Source organism: Myotis davidii, unplaced genomic scaffold (assembly GCF_000327345.1).
Source record: "Myotis davidii unplaced genomic scaffold, ASM32734v1 scaffold616, whole genome shotgun sequence".
NCBI classification, from domain to species: Eukaryota; Metazoa; Chordata; class Mammalia; order Chiroptera; family Vespertilionidae; genus Myotis; species Myotis davidii.
Window position 1 is genome coordinate 1,524,295 of NW_006291965.1, and position 14,536 is coordinate 1,538,830.

The 14,536-nt window shown below is 39.9% G+C and overlaps 1 protein-coding gene across 5 annotated transcripts in view; it reads left to right on the forward strand.

Moving 5' to 3' along the window:
- The window catches only part of TRPM3 (transient receptor potential cation channel subfamily M member 3), a 457,422-nt gene that overhangs the window by 197,917 nt on the left and 244,969 nt on the right, over positions 1-14,536 (forward strand). The window contains exon 1 of one of the 5 annotated variants that reach the window (XM_015565006.1): positions 6,659-6,662. The exons of the other annotated variants lie outside the window; for them this stretch is intronic. The gene's annotated coding sequence lies outside the window, so the exon portion shown is untranslated. Of the gene's footprint in view, positions 1-6,658; positions 6,663-14,536 lie in introns of those variants that run through there. 5 annotated transcript variants of the gene reach the window in all.

Sequence of the window (14,536 nt, forward strand, 5' to 3'; positions counted from 1 at the left end):
TCAGTTAGCATTCTCTGGTATTTATCTCTATGTTCGTTGTAAAGAGCACACTTACAATTCTACTTTAAAAAAAAATTCATAGTCGATATTTTTTACTATGAAAGACAGGATTTAACTATTTTACTCTCCTTTTCCAACACACTCTTCCCCTGTACTCCCAAAAAGACTTAGCGGGGATTTGTTTTTTGTTTTTTTTTTTCATTCTATATCCAGTGTTTTCAATTTTTATGACTAAGCAAACTTTGCTCACTGCTGAGCCACATAATAATATTGTCTCCTTTCCTGAGCAACTTTAGGTTATTTGTTTTTGTTGCTGTTGTTTCCATATGCATGGCTTTCCATCTGTCCCTAGCCAGTTTTCTCATGCCCTCAGGAGCTCTATAAAGTGTGTCTCAACCCACATGTTCCTATCAGTCCTTCTGCTCCAGTCTGGCCCATTCTGCATAGCTGTCTTTCCGTCCTCCTGTGAATTCCATCTGCCTCTGTCCTGGGCTTGGTTTTCTGTTCTTTGAAAACCATGTTTCTTCATATTTATGGAACATATTTTCCATCCTTCCTGCAAAAGGGCACATAGGAGATTAAATTTTGAGATATTTTTGGTCCTAAAATTCCTTTATTCTATTCTCATGCCTGATTTAGAATTACTTTCCTCTCACAATTTCAAGGTAATTCCCATGGCTTTCTAGATTTTATTGACTCTTCATCTTATTTCTGAACCCTGTGTTCCCTTGTCTGGAAGTTTATAGAATATTCTCTTTTTCCCGGGCCCTTTGGAAACTCCACAATGTTATTCTCTGGTTAGGTCTATCTTCACCAACTGAACTAAACATTCAGTGGCTCCTTCTACTTGGAAATTTAAGTTCTGCTATTCTGGGAACTTTTCTAATATCAAGTTTTAATAATTTTTTCTTTGGTCTCTTTTAATACAAATCTTTGCTACTGATTCTCTTTCTTATATTGTTTCTCCTTTTTTGGTTCTATTTTCCAAGAAATAACCTCACCTTTATCTTCTAATATTTATTTTATTTTTAAATTTTTCTTGTGATATCTTTAACTTTATAATAACCCCTTGTTGTTTTGCTATGCCTTTTGTTATGGTCCCTTTTCTTTTATGCATGAGGTTCTTTTTTCCTCTGAGACCATTGAATACACCTACTACCCTTGTTCTTGGCACTGTTTTCTTTGTTGTTGATTTTAGTAGTCTCTGTTTTTCATGTTAGAAATTTCCCTCAAGCCCTGGTAGCCCTTGGCTTATTATATTTAACTATAAGGCACCGAATGCAAATTGGAAATTCTCTGAGCTGAGTTGGGACTTTACCTACTGGTGGTCTTTTCAGTGGGTACCCAATATTTTGTTTGGAGAGCCCCCAAAAGTCAAGATCATTAGGTCTCTGTTGGGTGCACTTTAGAATTTCCAAAGAACAGTCAGTCCTCCAATGTTCTACCTGAAAGTGTGCGCAGGGTGGGGTAGTGAACAGGGTGGTAAGGAGGCTATTTAGCCCAAATACCCATGTTCTAGCAGCTGAGGGAAGTAAGGAACCTGGCGGATCTCACTGGTCCATGTGTGGACTTTCACTCAATCTCTCTGTTTTCAGTATGACGCCTCAAGCCTTCTTTCATCTGTGGCTTAGAACACAATCCTCTGAGGTTCAGATTTTCAAAAGAATAAACCTCTAGTCTTCTGCCTGGGTGGGAGAGGGATAGTTTCCGGGCTGTGTGGATAGGAAGAAGAGATGTGGTTGCTCCTTTTAAAGACTTTCAACCCATCACTGCATATGGGCTTGACCCTACAGCTGCACCTCCACCCTCCTTCAAAAATACCTGTTGTCTCCTTTATTTCTAAACTTGTTTACAGTTCAGCAGAGTGAACCAGCTGGTTTCTTGCTGGCTTATGCCACCCTTTCCAGTCCCTTAGCTTGAAACAGTCCCCAGTCAGCTACACCAGTTACCACTCCTCCACTTGCAAGCTTTCAAATATCTTATTGGCATTCCTCATGCAGTCCCCCCTCCTCCATGCTCTTGTCCTTCTAGGCTATGCCTAATTTTGTTTATTTGTTTCTTTACTATCACCTTAGGAGAATATTTGAGAGGAACCAGAAAAAATGCATATATTCAATCTTCCATTTTGATCAAAAGTTCTATTGATTCAGTCCCCTTCCTATTCCAAAATGGACATATCACACCTTATCCTAGGCAAAGGTCAGACTGAGAGGAACCGTGGTCCCTCCTATTCTCATCCTAGGCCCAGGAGTGAAGACAGTATGTCTGCTGAGCCAAAGGAGGCCGACAGAAACAGTTAGTGAATTATCTCTAACTCAAGAAATAATACAGCTATCCCTTCTAATCACCATGAAAAAATGTAAAATAATGTATAATATACATTAACAATGAAGGTAAGACAAAGAGCAAAAGTTGGAAGCCAAACATGTATCTGTCAGTGGCAAAAGAAATTAAAACAACAGCATTGCCTAGTGAATAAGAGATAAACTTTGCTGAGAAAAGTCTTGGAGAATATATACTATCTGATCATTTCCAATTTTATCTTCATTATTCAGAAAAAAAATTTTAATATATTTTATTGATTTTTTTTACAGAGAGGAAGGAAGAGGGATAGAGAGTTAGGAACATCGATGAGAGAGAAACGTTGATCAACTGCCTCCTGCACACCCCCTACTGGGGATGTGCCTGCAACCAAGGTACATGCCCTTGATTGGAATCGAACCCGGGACCCTTCAGTCCACAGGCCAGTGCTCTATCCACTGAGCCAAACCAGTTATGGCCAGAAAATTTTACATCCCAGATTAGATAAGCTACATGCAACATACATGCACACACACCACAAACAAAAGCAAAAATACTCAATGTCTACTGAGAAATTTTTTTAAGGAAATATATTGTGATTTTAAAAATTCAGATGTTCAGGTACCTACTATGTGCTCAACAGTTATAATAGTTCAGAGTAAAGACAGAGCTAAACTTCTTTTAGTCATATAAAGCCTCATCATTAGAGTGACTTAGGGATAGCTAAATCCAGTTAGTACGCCTTCTTGGTTCTATGGAGCATGCTACAATCTGTGCCAGATGCAATTAAAGAATGGTTCAAATGGCAATCTGTAGAGCTTTGAAGATATCCGTGGGAAATAGGCTGCTTTGCTGTTCATTACTGTTGTAATAAATTAGAGGTGACATTGGTTTTAAAAAAAAAAACAAAACTTCATCTTTCTGGTCTGATTGACCAATTAGGGCATTCACACTTGTCATACTGCAGTTGCACAACTGTTGGCATTATTTTTCATCATGTGATGGTTATGGGAAAGAAACATAGTGCTTTGTACTCTTGTAGTATCTGTACTTCTACCCAAATTTAAGTCTTCATGTATATGTGAGTGTAAATATGTGTGCTTACATACAGGGGTAAAATGGAACAAACCATTCTCTGGAGCTAAGGAAGAGAGGGCTGATAGTTGAAAAACAGATGTAACACACAGAAAACCAGATACCAAGAAGATAGAAGATTTGTATGGGCTACCTCATTCTCTTGCATGTTACAAATTATGAGAAGAATCATAATTTAGAATAAGAAATTTACAGTTTCTTGCCAGAAGTTTATTCTTGTCATTTCAAATATCCAGGGAAACTCTCTTCCATAATAATTCATTAAAAAAACTTATATTGACATAAATATCATAGTGTAAAATTATAAGCAGGGGTCCTCAAACTATGGCCCGCGGGCCACATGCAAATACAAATATTGTATTTGTTCCTGTTTTGTTTTTTTACTTCAAAATAAGATATGTGCAGTGTGCATAGGAATTTGTTCATAGTTTTTTTTTAAACTATAGTCAGGCCCTCCAATAGTCTGATGGGACAGTGAACTGGCCCCCTGTTTAAAAAGTTTGAGGACCCCTGATTATAACCATTAGATTTGCATCGCATGATGCTAGAAAGAAAACTACATGGAGATGTGACACAATTTGGACTTAATAAGATCTGAGACAACCTAAACTAAATCACCTGAACTCATATCCTCAGCCCTCATTCTTTCCAAGCAGGAGCCCAGTCAGCTAGATGTGTTTACAGAGATCCAAGTGATGGGTTAGGTAGTTTATACATAAGTATTGGCAAACTCTAGGCAGAATGCTCTTACAGATTTCCATGGAGAAGAATGACCCTCCTCCTTCCAACTCAATCTTTGTTTTTATTTCCTCCCAATTATCAGTTATTTTTAAAAATATTTTTTATTGATTTAAAAGAAGAAGGGAGAGGGAGAGGGAGAGAGGAAACATCAATGATGAGAGAGAATCATTGATCAGCTGCCTCCTGCATGCCCTCCATTGGGGATTGAGCTCAACAGGTAATTGAACTGAGACCTCCTGGTTCATAGGTTGATGCTCAACCACTGAGCCACACTGGCCATTCCAATTATCAGCTATTTATGTTAACACTTCATAAGTAAACACAGAAGCTCTCAGAGGACCTCCACCATTGTATCTTCTTCAGAAGTCCTCTCCTTCCCCTCAAGCCAGTGCCCCCATTTTCTTCTTCTGAGTGCAGGTGGTAGAAGTAGGCAGCTTATACCTGGGGCTGAGGTCAGATGATTAAAATTAATTGGATGCATTTATTTTTTAAAACTTAAGAGGCCTAAAACAATAAGGGGGAAATGAAGATAAGCTAAATTGCTGTAAATTTCAGCAATTGTTAAGCCAATAATAGAGTAATTCTTAAATTCTAGATCTCCTTGATTTCCCTTCATAGCATTTCTTCCAAAGATGCTTATATAATACCTACTTTTCAAAGATGACTTGAAATATAATTTATATTTATTAAAAGAAAGAAAGACACTAAAGCATGGCTTATAGGTTTGTTTGGGGGGGTAATTTGGGATGTTTATGAGTAGTTTGGTAACTTTATTTTTTTACTGGTTTTAACTTAATTCTAGTTAAGTGCTTAACACAAATGACATAGTCTAAAGTGTTGTTGGCTAATATCCTGGCTTTAAGTGTAATGCTGACGATCTATAACACATTTAATTTTATTTGCATTATTCTTGGTGAGTCAGTTATAAGATATGGATTTAATTTTTTTTTAGTCTCTGTGGTGTGCTTTAAATATCATTTTTAAATTAATTTGCACAAACATTAAGGGCCAACTTGTACTTTTCCTATGCTAAGTGCCAGTAACTTGGGCAGAAATAAGTTCTAATCTTTGCAATCAAGGGGAAAAGAGATGGGCAAAAAATTGGCTGCAGGACAAGTCAGAATGAATAAGCTCGGGTAAAGGCAGAGTAAATGAGCAGGACACAGGGAAGGAGTGGAGATCATTAGGCAAATTAAGAAAAACTTCGGAGTTTTGAACTAACCTTTGAAGGAGTCAGGTTTTCCTAGGAACGCAATAAAAAAAAAAAAGCAAACACAAGGTTTGAGAAAAAGCAGAAGCAAATGCTCAAAGGGGTGGTGTCCGTGGTTACTTGGAAGAGTGGCCTATTTGGTGGAGAATGAGGGTCAGTGAGTTTAATAGGAGACAAGGCTGGAAATGCTCTTTGTAGGCAAACTGCATAGATGCTTGAACACCATGACAAAACCTTGGGACCATAGAGAAGGAGACTAACCCGTTCTGCCCTGAAGTTTAAGAACAGTGGTTGTCAACCAGGGTCACTTTTGCTCCTAAGGGACTTTGGCAATGACTGGAGACAAGTGTTGGTTGTCACAACGAGGGCTGGGGATGCTACTGGGTTTTAGTTGGGTAGAGGTTATGGATGATGCTAAGCATCCTTCAAGGGCAGGACAGGACAGCCCACCCACAACAAAGAACTGTTTACCCGAAATGTTCATAGCACCAAGGTTAAGAAGTCTAATTTAAGAAGATGTTTCTTGTGGCACTGGTAAGAGTAGAGTAGGAACAGGAGGCTGGGGGCAGAAAGGCCATTAGAAAACTGCAGTGTTGGAGTGGGATAAGGGCACCTAAACGGAGGCAGTGCAGTGGGTTTGATATGTTGCAAGTAAACATTTGTAACCAACTTTGAGAAACTCAGATCCCGGCCAATGATTAAGAGGAAACATTAACAGTGTGGCTCAGAGAGTCCTTCAGGGAATTACCTATGATTATTAATTTTAAAAATGGGATGCTGGAGACCAACTCTCACCTAAAAATCAAGAATCTGTGAGCAAGAGACCATCATGTACATTTTTCACAAACTCCTGGGATGACTTCTAGCAGGATTTTTGCCTCAAGTCACTGATTCCTTAGTTGTTTCCTAATACATCAGGATGCTGGTAATTATCTCTAGGATTGTTGTAATTTTTTAAATTAGTCAATTACAAGATTGCATGTCCCTCAACTCCGTGACGTAGGGACATACACACATTTAGGATGTTGCAAAAACAAAGGAAGAGCTATGTCCTCTCTACACAGGAATTGTGTGTGTATATATGTAAAATGCCATGTCCCTCCTGCAATAAGGGCGCCTTAGCCCCATGCTGGGCCATCGCTGCTTCCGCCCTCACATGCCTGGTCAGCACAATCTCAGATGAATGGTTAGTTCGGTTCTGCATGCTTTCCCCAGGTCACTGCATCCCAGAGAGAGATCAGATATTTGCCTTCTAGGCTTGGGGGCTTCCTACACTTTTCTACCAAGAACCTTATGAGCCTGTTATCAGAGTTCTGTCTAGGTGGGAGTCAGGGTGAGAGGTAACATATATTTTCTTTTTGTGTAATTATTTCCCCAAAAGCCCTCCATAAATTAGCACAGCTTTTGTGATAAGGAAAGAATATACACAGTAATTTGTAAACAAGCAACTTGAAGAGTTTGCATTTGGGCACTGTTCATGCAAGGGATCATAGTAAACCACACCCTCATACAGAAAGACACCCTAGGAAGTCCTTCAACATGAATCATGGCAAAGGATGGAGACTGAAAGAGGATGAATCTCACCCTAAATATATATCCTTATATTAAAAATGTGTGTTTTAAATACAACCCCAAAATCAACTACCCAAACATTGAAAATCAAGTTCATTTACATGAATCCCATGAAGTGAAACACTGGGACATCCAAGACCCATGGATGTCAGAACTAGCACTGTAACCATGTCCAAATGCAAAATACTAGTGACTCCTGCGATCCTGCCCCTGAAAGAAATGGAATGTTTCAGCTCCGTGTACTTGTCCTACACATCAGCCCTCTTCCAGAGATAAACATACCCTGTCTTAGAAGCCAGGCAACTCTGCCTTGTACAGGCAGGAGTGAGTGTGATATGCCCAGAGGGCACAGGCTTCTGGGTTAGAAAAGCTGGCTTTCAATCCTGCCTTTGCTAGTTGCTAGTGGTGTGACCTTGACCGCCTCACATGACCTCTGGGAATGTCAGTTTCTTACACCACCAGGCTCAGGTTAGGCACATGAGATGCTGTGCTTGAGAGCTGGATCTCTGAACGGGGAAGAAATAAGGGATTTTGGTTCATTTTACCTCATGTGATTTTATTGTTACATTTCTTAGCTGTGCCGATGAGAATCACTAAGCCACTTCAGGAGAGGGGACACTGACTAGGACTGGAATAGGAAAATCCTCAGGAAGCAGGGCCACTCTCTTCATCACTCTGTCTTTCACAGGCTACTGACTTCTCTGTCAGACACAGCATTTCTGCTTCTGACTGCCTGGGGGCTACCGAGGACTCTCATCATGCATATGTTCCCCCCCGCTCAATTTCTGCTTATGCGTAAGTGTTATTGGCTATTTGGAACTTTTCCTACGTCAACATTTCTCTGCATCAGTTCCTCATGGCTCCTAACTTATTTTCTCTAGAGTTCTAAGAAAAAGAAGATGATTCCTCAACTTATTTTTGGGAGCCAGTCCATAAGTCAAGGTAGTTGCCAGCCTATGATTTTTTTTTGCTCTAGAGTGAGGTACCACCAGTGGTCTGCTGGTCTATTCAGTTATGACCACTGTGGGTGGGTGAGGATGTGGTATCTTCTTAAAAGTGGCCACATGTGAACAGGCAGAAGCTGACAGGTCTCTGGGAAGTACACTGGTTTGAGTATTGCTCTATAACTCCTGGCTTTAGCACACTTACACATATACCCTTTGGAGGTTTGTTACTACCCTATTATATATGGAACATTGTCTTGGAAAATGGATCCACGGTTAAAAAGGTACCCAATCTAAAACAAAGACTCCACTCACTCAAATAAAGGACTAGATTCAGGCTTCATTCTCCTTTGTTCTTTTTGATGCTGTGAAGTCATTTGGGATGGTTGCCACAACCTGCAAGCATGCTTGAAAAATCACTTAGTAGAATGTTTAATGGAGAACTTTAAGAAATTCAAGGTAGACTTCATATGATCATCAGTATGCAGCAGGAGACAGGGGAGCGGGAGTCGGTGTGAAACTAATTTTAAGAAAATTCCTGGATAAGTTTGAAATTTGAGTGTCATTTAAAAAATAATAATAATATACTTGAAAAGCCAATAGAGAAAACAGAAACCAGCAAGCATCCCACACCTGTGTCCACACCAGCACTTTTCTTTGTCTCCAAAAGTGGAGAGAAGGAAAGCCAAGATTGACCTTAAATACTCCCAGCCATCCCAAACAGCTTTGCCATTTCCTGTTAATAATTGTTATTTATGTCAGCTCCCCACAGTGTTACATTTTTCACTGTCTGCTTTGTGACTCAGAAAAATGGCACACCCGAGGGTCCCAGGGGAATAAGGACCCTCCTGTCATTGTGCAGTGACACCATATACATGCAACCAAATCAACTAAAATCGGGCCTGGTCTTGTCAAGACACTAAATTAATTTGTTTACTCACCTGACTTGGGCCGAATACTTTGTGTGGCCAAGAATCTAACAAATAATAAGTCATCATTTTACTCATTAATGCAATCTCTTTCATATCTTGACTCAGTCTTATGGGCAACACAGCAACTCTATACTCCGGCTAAAACTAATGTCCTAGAACTTGAACACTTGGTGACAGCGTTATTTCCAGACCATACTTTATGATTATTTAAGAAATTCATCCATATTTTAAAAGTTCATTGATTCTTAGGAAAACAGACTTGAGTGCCTCAGTGTACCAGGTACTGTACTAATGTATGAGAAATTAGAGGAGAGACATGGTCTCTACCCTCAAGGTATTTAAAATCTGGACAAGATGGACAGAAAATTTCAGGAAACAGTAGAAATGTTGTGACTATGGCAGGGCACCACTTGTACTAAAGTGCCCATTTTCATTCGTGGCTTATATTCCATCTGAAAATATCCTAAATCTCTTTTTTTCTTTTTTTAAAAAATATATTTTATTGATTTTTTCACAGAGAGGAAGGGAGAGAGATAGAGAGCTAGAAACTTCAATGAGAGAGAAACATCGATCAGTTGCCTCCTGCACATCTCCCACCGGGGATGTGCCTGCAACCCAAGTATATGCCCTAGACCGGAATCGAACCCGGGACCCTTCAGTCCACAGGCTGATGCTCTATCCACTGAGCCAAACCAGTCTTGGCCTAAATCTCTTTCTTACAGTGATGGGTTTTGGTGTCACTTGAGAGAGAGGCAGAAAACTCTAAAAGTAGTACTCTGAAGGAAACTGCAGAAATGGCCAAAAGCACCATTGTCGTGTCCCCTTGTATTAGCCCCCAGAGATGTGATTATTCTACTGAGTTTTTGTTTGCTATTTGAAAGCAACAAATTAAACCCCACTAATCCACCTCACTGGATGGTACTTACTGAACCTAAGAGGCTTCAATTATCAGCAGCTTAACAAACTTACTAAGCTGCATTAAATGAAATCCTTTGCGAAATCACATTGAAACAATGCTGAAGTCATAATCAGCCTGACTGGTACCTAGAGCCTGCTGTGGCGGAGCCCCAGAAGGCCCCGTGTAATCAAATTCCAGGTAGCTTAAGTCTCAGAAAATTCCTAATAGTTGGTGTGTGTGTGTATGAGTGAGTGTTATTTTGGTCACATTAATTCATACAGTGTTTTTTTTTAATTCAAAGAAAATTGACAGTTATAAGTCAAGTGAGAATGTAATTTAAAACTGCTTTAATTCAGCCACCTATTATCACAAAAAGAAAGCTTACAGGAATGTTTTATTCTGCATACAACACACCAGCACCCTCTGCTAACAAGTCCTCATAGGACACCCAAGGAATCCAGGACTCTGGTGGGCTGGCTCAAGTCGGTTGGAGCATTATCTCATACACACACCAAAAGGTGGTGGGTTCGATTTCAGGGCACATACCCAGGTTGAAGATTTCATCCCTGGTCAAGGCATGTTCAGGAGGCAACAGATTGATGTTTCTCTCTCCCCTCTCCCCCTCTCCCTCCCCCTACCCCTTTTTCTCTCTTTCTTCCTTGCCTAAAATCAATGAAAACATATCTTAAAAGAGAATTTTAAAAAAGAATCCAGAGTTGTCATCATGTTATCAATCCAGACCATAGTTCCTTAGTTCCTTGTGAGGCAATAAGCACTCTTTAGGTTTGCAAAAGAGAGCTTGAGGCAATGGAATGATTTCTCCACATGTGTAGCTGGGAACACAAATAGGCTACCACTTCATTCTTCTTCTCCGTTCTAAGGTGTCCAGGTAAGAGAGGACTGTAAGAACAGAATCACTAACTGAGTGGTTTAGAATTCATGTAGATATTCTCCAAATGACTTACTTGTATTGATGTTGGGCACAAAAGCTCAAGTTGACAGTAGCGGTGTCATGAGGAATTCATCAATTAGATCTTAAATGTTAAATAATGAGCAATGCAGTGCAGATGAGGGTAGGATTTATGCATATGAGAACACAAAGGGAGTCATGAAATTAAGCTGAACAAAGCATTTCAGGATTTTGTTCTTAATCCTTTAGACTAATTGTTTAAACCTGCCCAGGGCACATACAACTGCACTCACCTGGGAATACCAACTAAAATCCATTTAGGATTCTGCTGGCACAATCTTATTTTTTAACATAGAATATACAGAATTTTCTATCTGGGTAAAACAAAAGCTAGCAAGGAGCATCATTTAAAAAGCACCTAAGAAATATAAGTTCTGATCTCTATTATTTTGAATTATGCTGACTACAGTTATTTTTCAGGTCATCTATACCAGCCTTTGTTATTTAAGACTTAAAAATGTCTGAGCAAAAAGGGGAGGTTTAATGTGATCTAAATTCAGTGGAAAAACATAACTGATGGGCAATTATACTATTTAACAAATGGCTGAATTTAAATAATGACACCTACTGATATTAAGGAAAGACTTTGCATATCCTCAAAATAGCATTTGACGATCTAGAGCTTGCCTAAGATTTTTTTCCTTCAACTGTGAAATATTAATTTGGAGGCTCAGGCATTCAAGAATAATAGTATGGACCTCCTGTCCTTCAAATAAGCTCATAATCTATCATGCTAATAAAGAGAAGGGTGGAAATTTAATACATGTCTTATATATTTCTCTTCTTTCGTTGTCTTCCATGTTTTCTGTAATATAGAATTGGTGAAACAAAACTTGGGGTGTGTCTACCAGATTCTAACAAAAAAATAAAACAAAGTAAAAACATGCGAACATGTGGGGTGGGGATGAGCATGTGACCTAGTGTAATCACTCAGTTAATTCCCTGGCAATACTTGGAGACAAGCAGTTACATTCTGCTCAGTGTTTTAAGACTTGACAGTTCCATTGGTGCAAAACATGTTAGGAAAATAGAAGAGCAAGGTGTTCGGTTAATGAGCATCTTTAAGAATGCTCCATCCACAGTTGAATGAATTATTTTCTTGATGTGTATAATTTTCATTATTTTAACAAATATCTATTGAGGGTTTATCAGGCACCAGGCACTTGGGGTTAGGGAAGAAGGTAAAAAGATAAATAGATATGATCCCTGCCCTAACTGAGCTTAGGGTAGAGCACTGGGGATACAGGATAACTGCACACTGTTAATTGGGATGGAAAGTGTTAATAGGCAGAGAAACAACAAAGTATGGAAGCTCCAGGGAGAAAACAGTTACTTTACATTGTAGAGCTGGAAACAGGATAAACAGGGCAGGAAAGGAACATTTTAAGCTAAATCTTTAAAAGTAGGGAATGTGAGAACAGGTAATTATATTGAAACCACCTCCCTAAAATTATGGAAATAGGGAAGGACAAAAGCTATGGAATTCAGGTAAATGCAGCAAAAATCATTTAAGCGCCTACTCTATGCTAAGAGCACCAGCTATGTACCAGCTCAAATACATCTCCTGGCCAAAACCGACCCTTCCCTCCTCTGAGCACCCATGCTCAGTCCGTCGCTACTTCTCTTATGTCACTTAAGCTATTCTACATGCCTACAATTGGCTCCCTGGCTGTGTAACATTGAACAAGAAGCCCAGCCTCTACTGCCTCACTGCTCTTACCTGCACAAGGAGCATGCTAAAAGCCCTCACTTCACGGGTTTGCTATGAGGTTCAAACTAGCTCATAGATGAGCATACTTAGACCAGTGTATACATAAGGACTATAAACCTGTTTATTGTGGTTGCTCTTATTAAACATCATTGCAGTCTTTCATCCATCAGATTGATTTCCCATCAGACAGTGCTTTTCCAGCTTTAATGTAAAGGAATCACTTGATCTTATTAAAATGCAGGTGGAGATTCAGTAGGTCTAGGATGGGGCTTAAGAATCTGCATTTCTAATGAGTCTCCAAAGGCTGCCCACGCTGCTGCTCCATGGACTACATATTGAGCAGCGCCTTGTGGCCCACAAACTGCTGCTGGCCCACACATTGTTTGTGAATGGTGAGAGAAGTGCAAAAATTGAGAATAAGCACTTAGGAACTTCTGTAGCAATTTACCATTGCCGCAGAATCCAAGTGCATAATCATCTTCATGGCACTTACAAAACTCTTAGTTCGTAATGGATTCAGAATTTTTTAAAAACGATCCTTTACCATAAATCATTTGAGAAGCATTGCTATAGAACACAGCAAAAACTTAAAAGCAGACACAGGGTCTTTGCAAAGTTTCCCACCTCCTCAGCAGCTAAAAGAGCCTGGCACAAGGTTAGTATTCAAAGGATATTCTTGAATGCTGGTGTGAAATAATCTATAATATAAAAGTATAATGTGCTAATTAGACCGGACAGCCGAATGACTTTCCAGACATCATTCCAGACATTCTTCTGGATGAAGCTGTGGCAACGGGGGGCCAAGGCAGAGGCAGTTAGGGATGTTCAGGCAGGCAGGCGAGCAGTTAGGGGCAATCAAGCAAACAGGCAGAGTGGTTAGGGGCTATCAGGCAGGCAGGTGAGTGGTTAGGGGCAATCAGGCAGGCAGGCGAGCGGTTAGGAGCCAGCAGTCCCAAATTGTGAGTGGGATGTCTGACTGCTGGTTTAGGCCCAATCCTATTAGTAGTGTGTACCCTCTCAAAAAGTAGTATTTAAATTAAAGATTTGCTTCTACATGACATTTCTTTTTATTTGGAGCAGTTGTAAATCAGAAAGGAGGTTGGTATTGTTGAAGGTAGTGAGTTGGATCAGTTTGGCGTAGAAAAGTTTGGAATCATGAGCTGGGATGTGAATTCTGCCAAGGTCTGTGAAACCCGTTAAGGAGTCTAGATTTTATTCTAGAAGTAATAGAAGGTCCCTGAATGATTTTGTGGTGAGAGAGATGGAATGCAGTCAGCTAATTTGTCACTTTAAAGGATTAAGAGTAAGTCCATTCTGTATGACACTACAGCGATGGATCCATGAGATGATGCTTTAGGCAGCTGTGTAACTCAATAAGTAATGAATTTTAGTTAATGATAATGTATCAGCATCAGTTTATCAATTGAAACAAATATAGCACACCAATGCAGGATTTCAAATAATAGGGGAAACTGTGGTGAGAGATGGGGGAAGGAGGTATATGAGAACTCTGTTCAGTTTTTCTCTAAACTAAAATTGCTCTAAGAAATAAAGTCTATTAAAAGAGGAAAGAGGGAAGATCACATTTCTTGTTGGGTGGAGAATGAATTGGGACACCAATTAAAAAGCCAACACAGTGCGCTTTTTAAAATATCTTTATTAGCATAGCTTCTTTCAGGAGACTTGCTATTAGAAATTCATCTGGCATCAAATATTCAAAGATTGGAACTCTTTTTTTAAAAATATATTTTATTGATTTTTCACAGAGAGGAGGGGAGAGAGATAGAGAGAGTTAGAATCATCGATGAGAGAGAAACATCGATCAGCTGCCTCTTGCACATCCCCCACCGGGGATGTGCCCGCAACCCAGGTACATGCCCTTGACCGGAATCGAACCAGGGACCTCTCAGTCCGCAGGCTGACGCTCTATCCACTGAGCCAAACCGGTTTCGGCATGATTGGAACTCTTTACATTAAAAGTGAGGTGGTGCCTGGCTGGGATAGCTCAGTGGTTGAGAGTGGACCTATGAACCAGGAGGTCATGGTTCAATTCCCTTTCAGGGCACATGCCTGGGTTGCAGGCTCCATCACTAATAGGGCATGTGCAAGAGGGAGCCAATGGATGATTCTCTCTTCTTAAGGGCGGTTAGAATACACTTAGT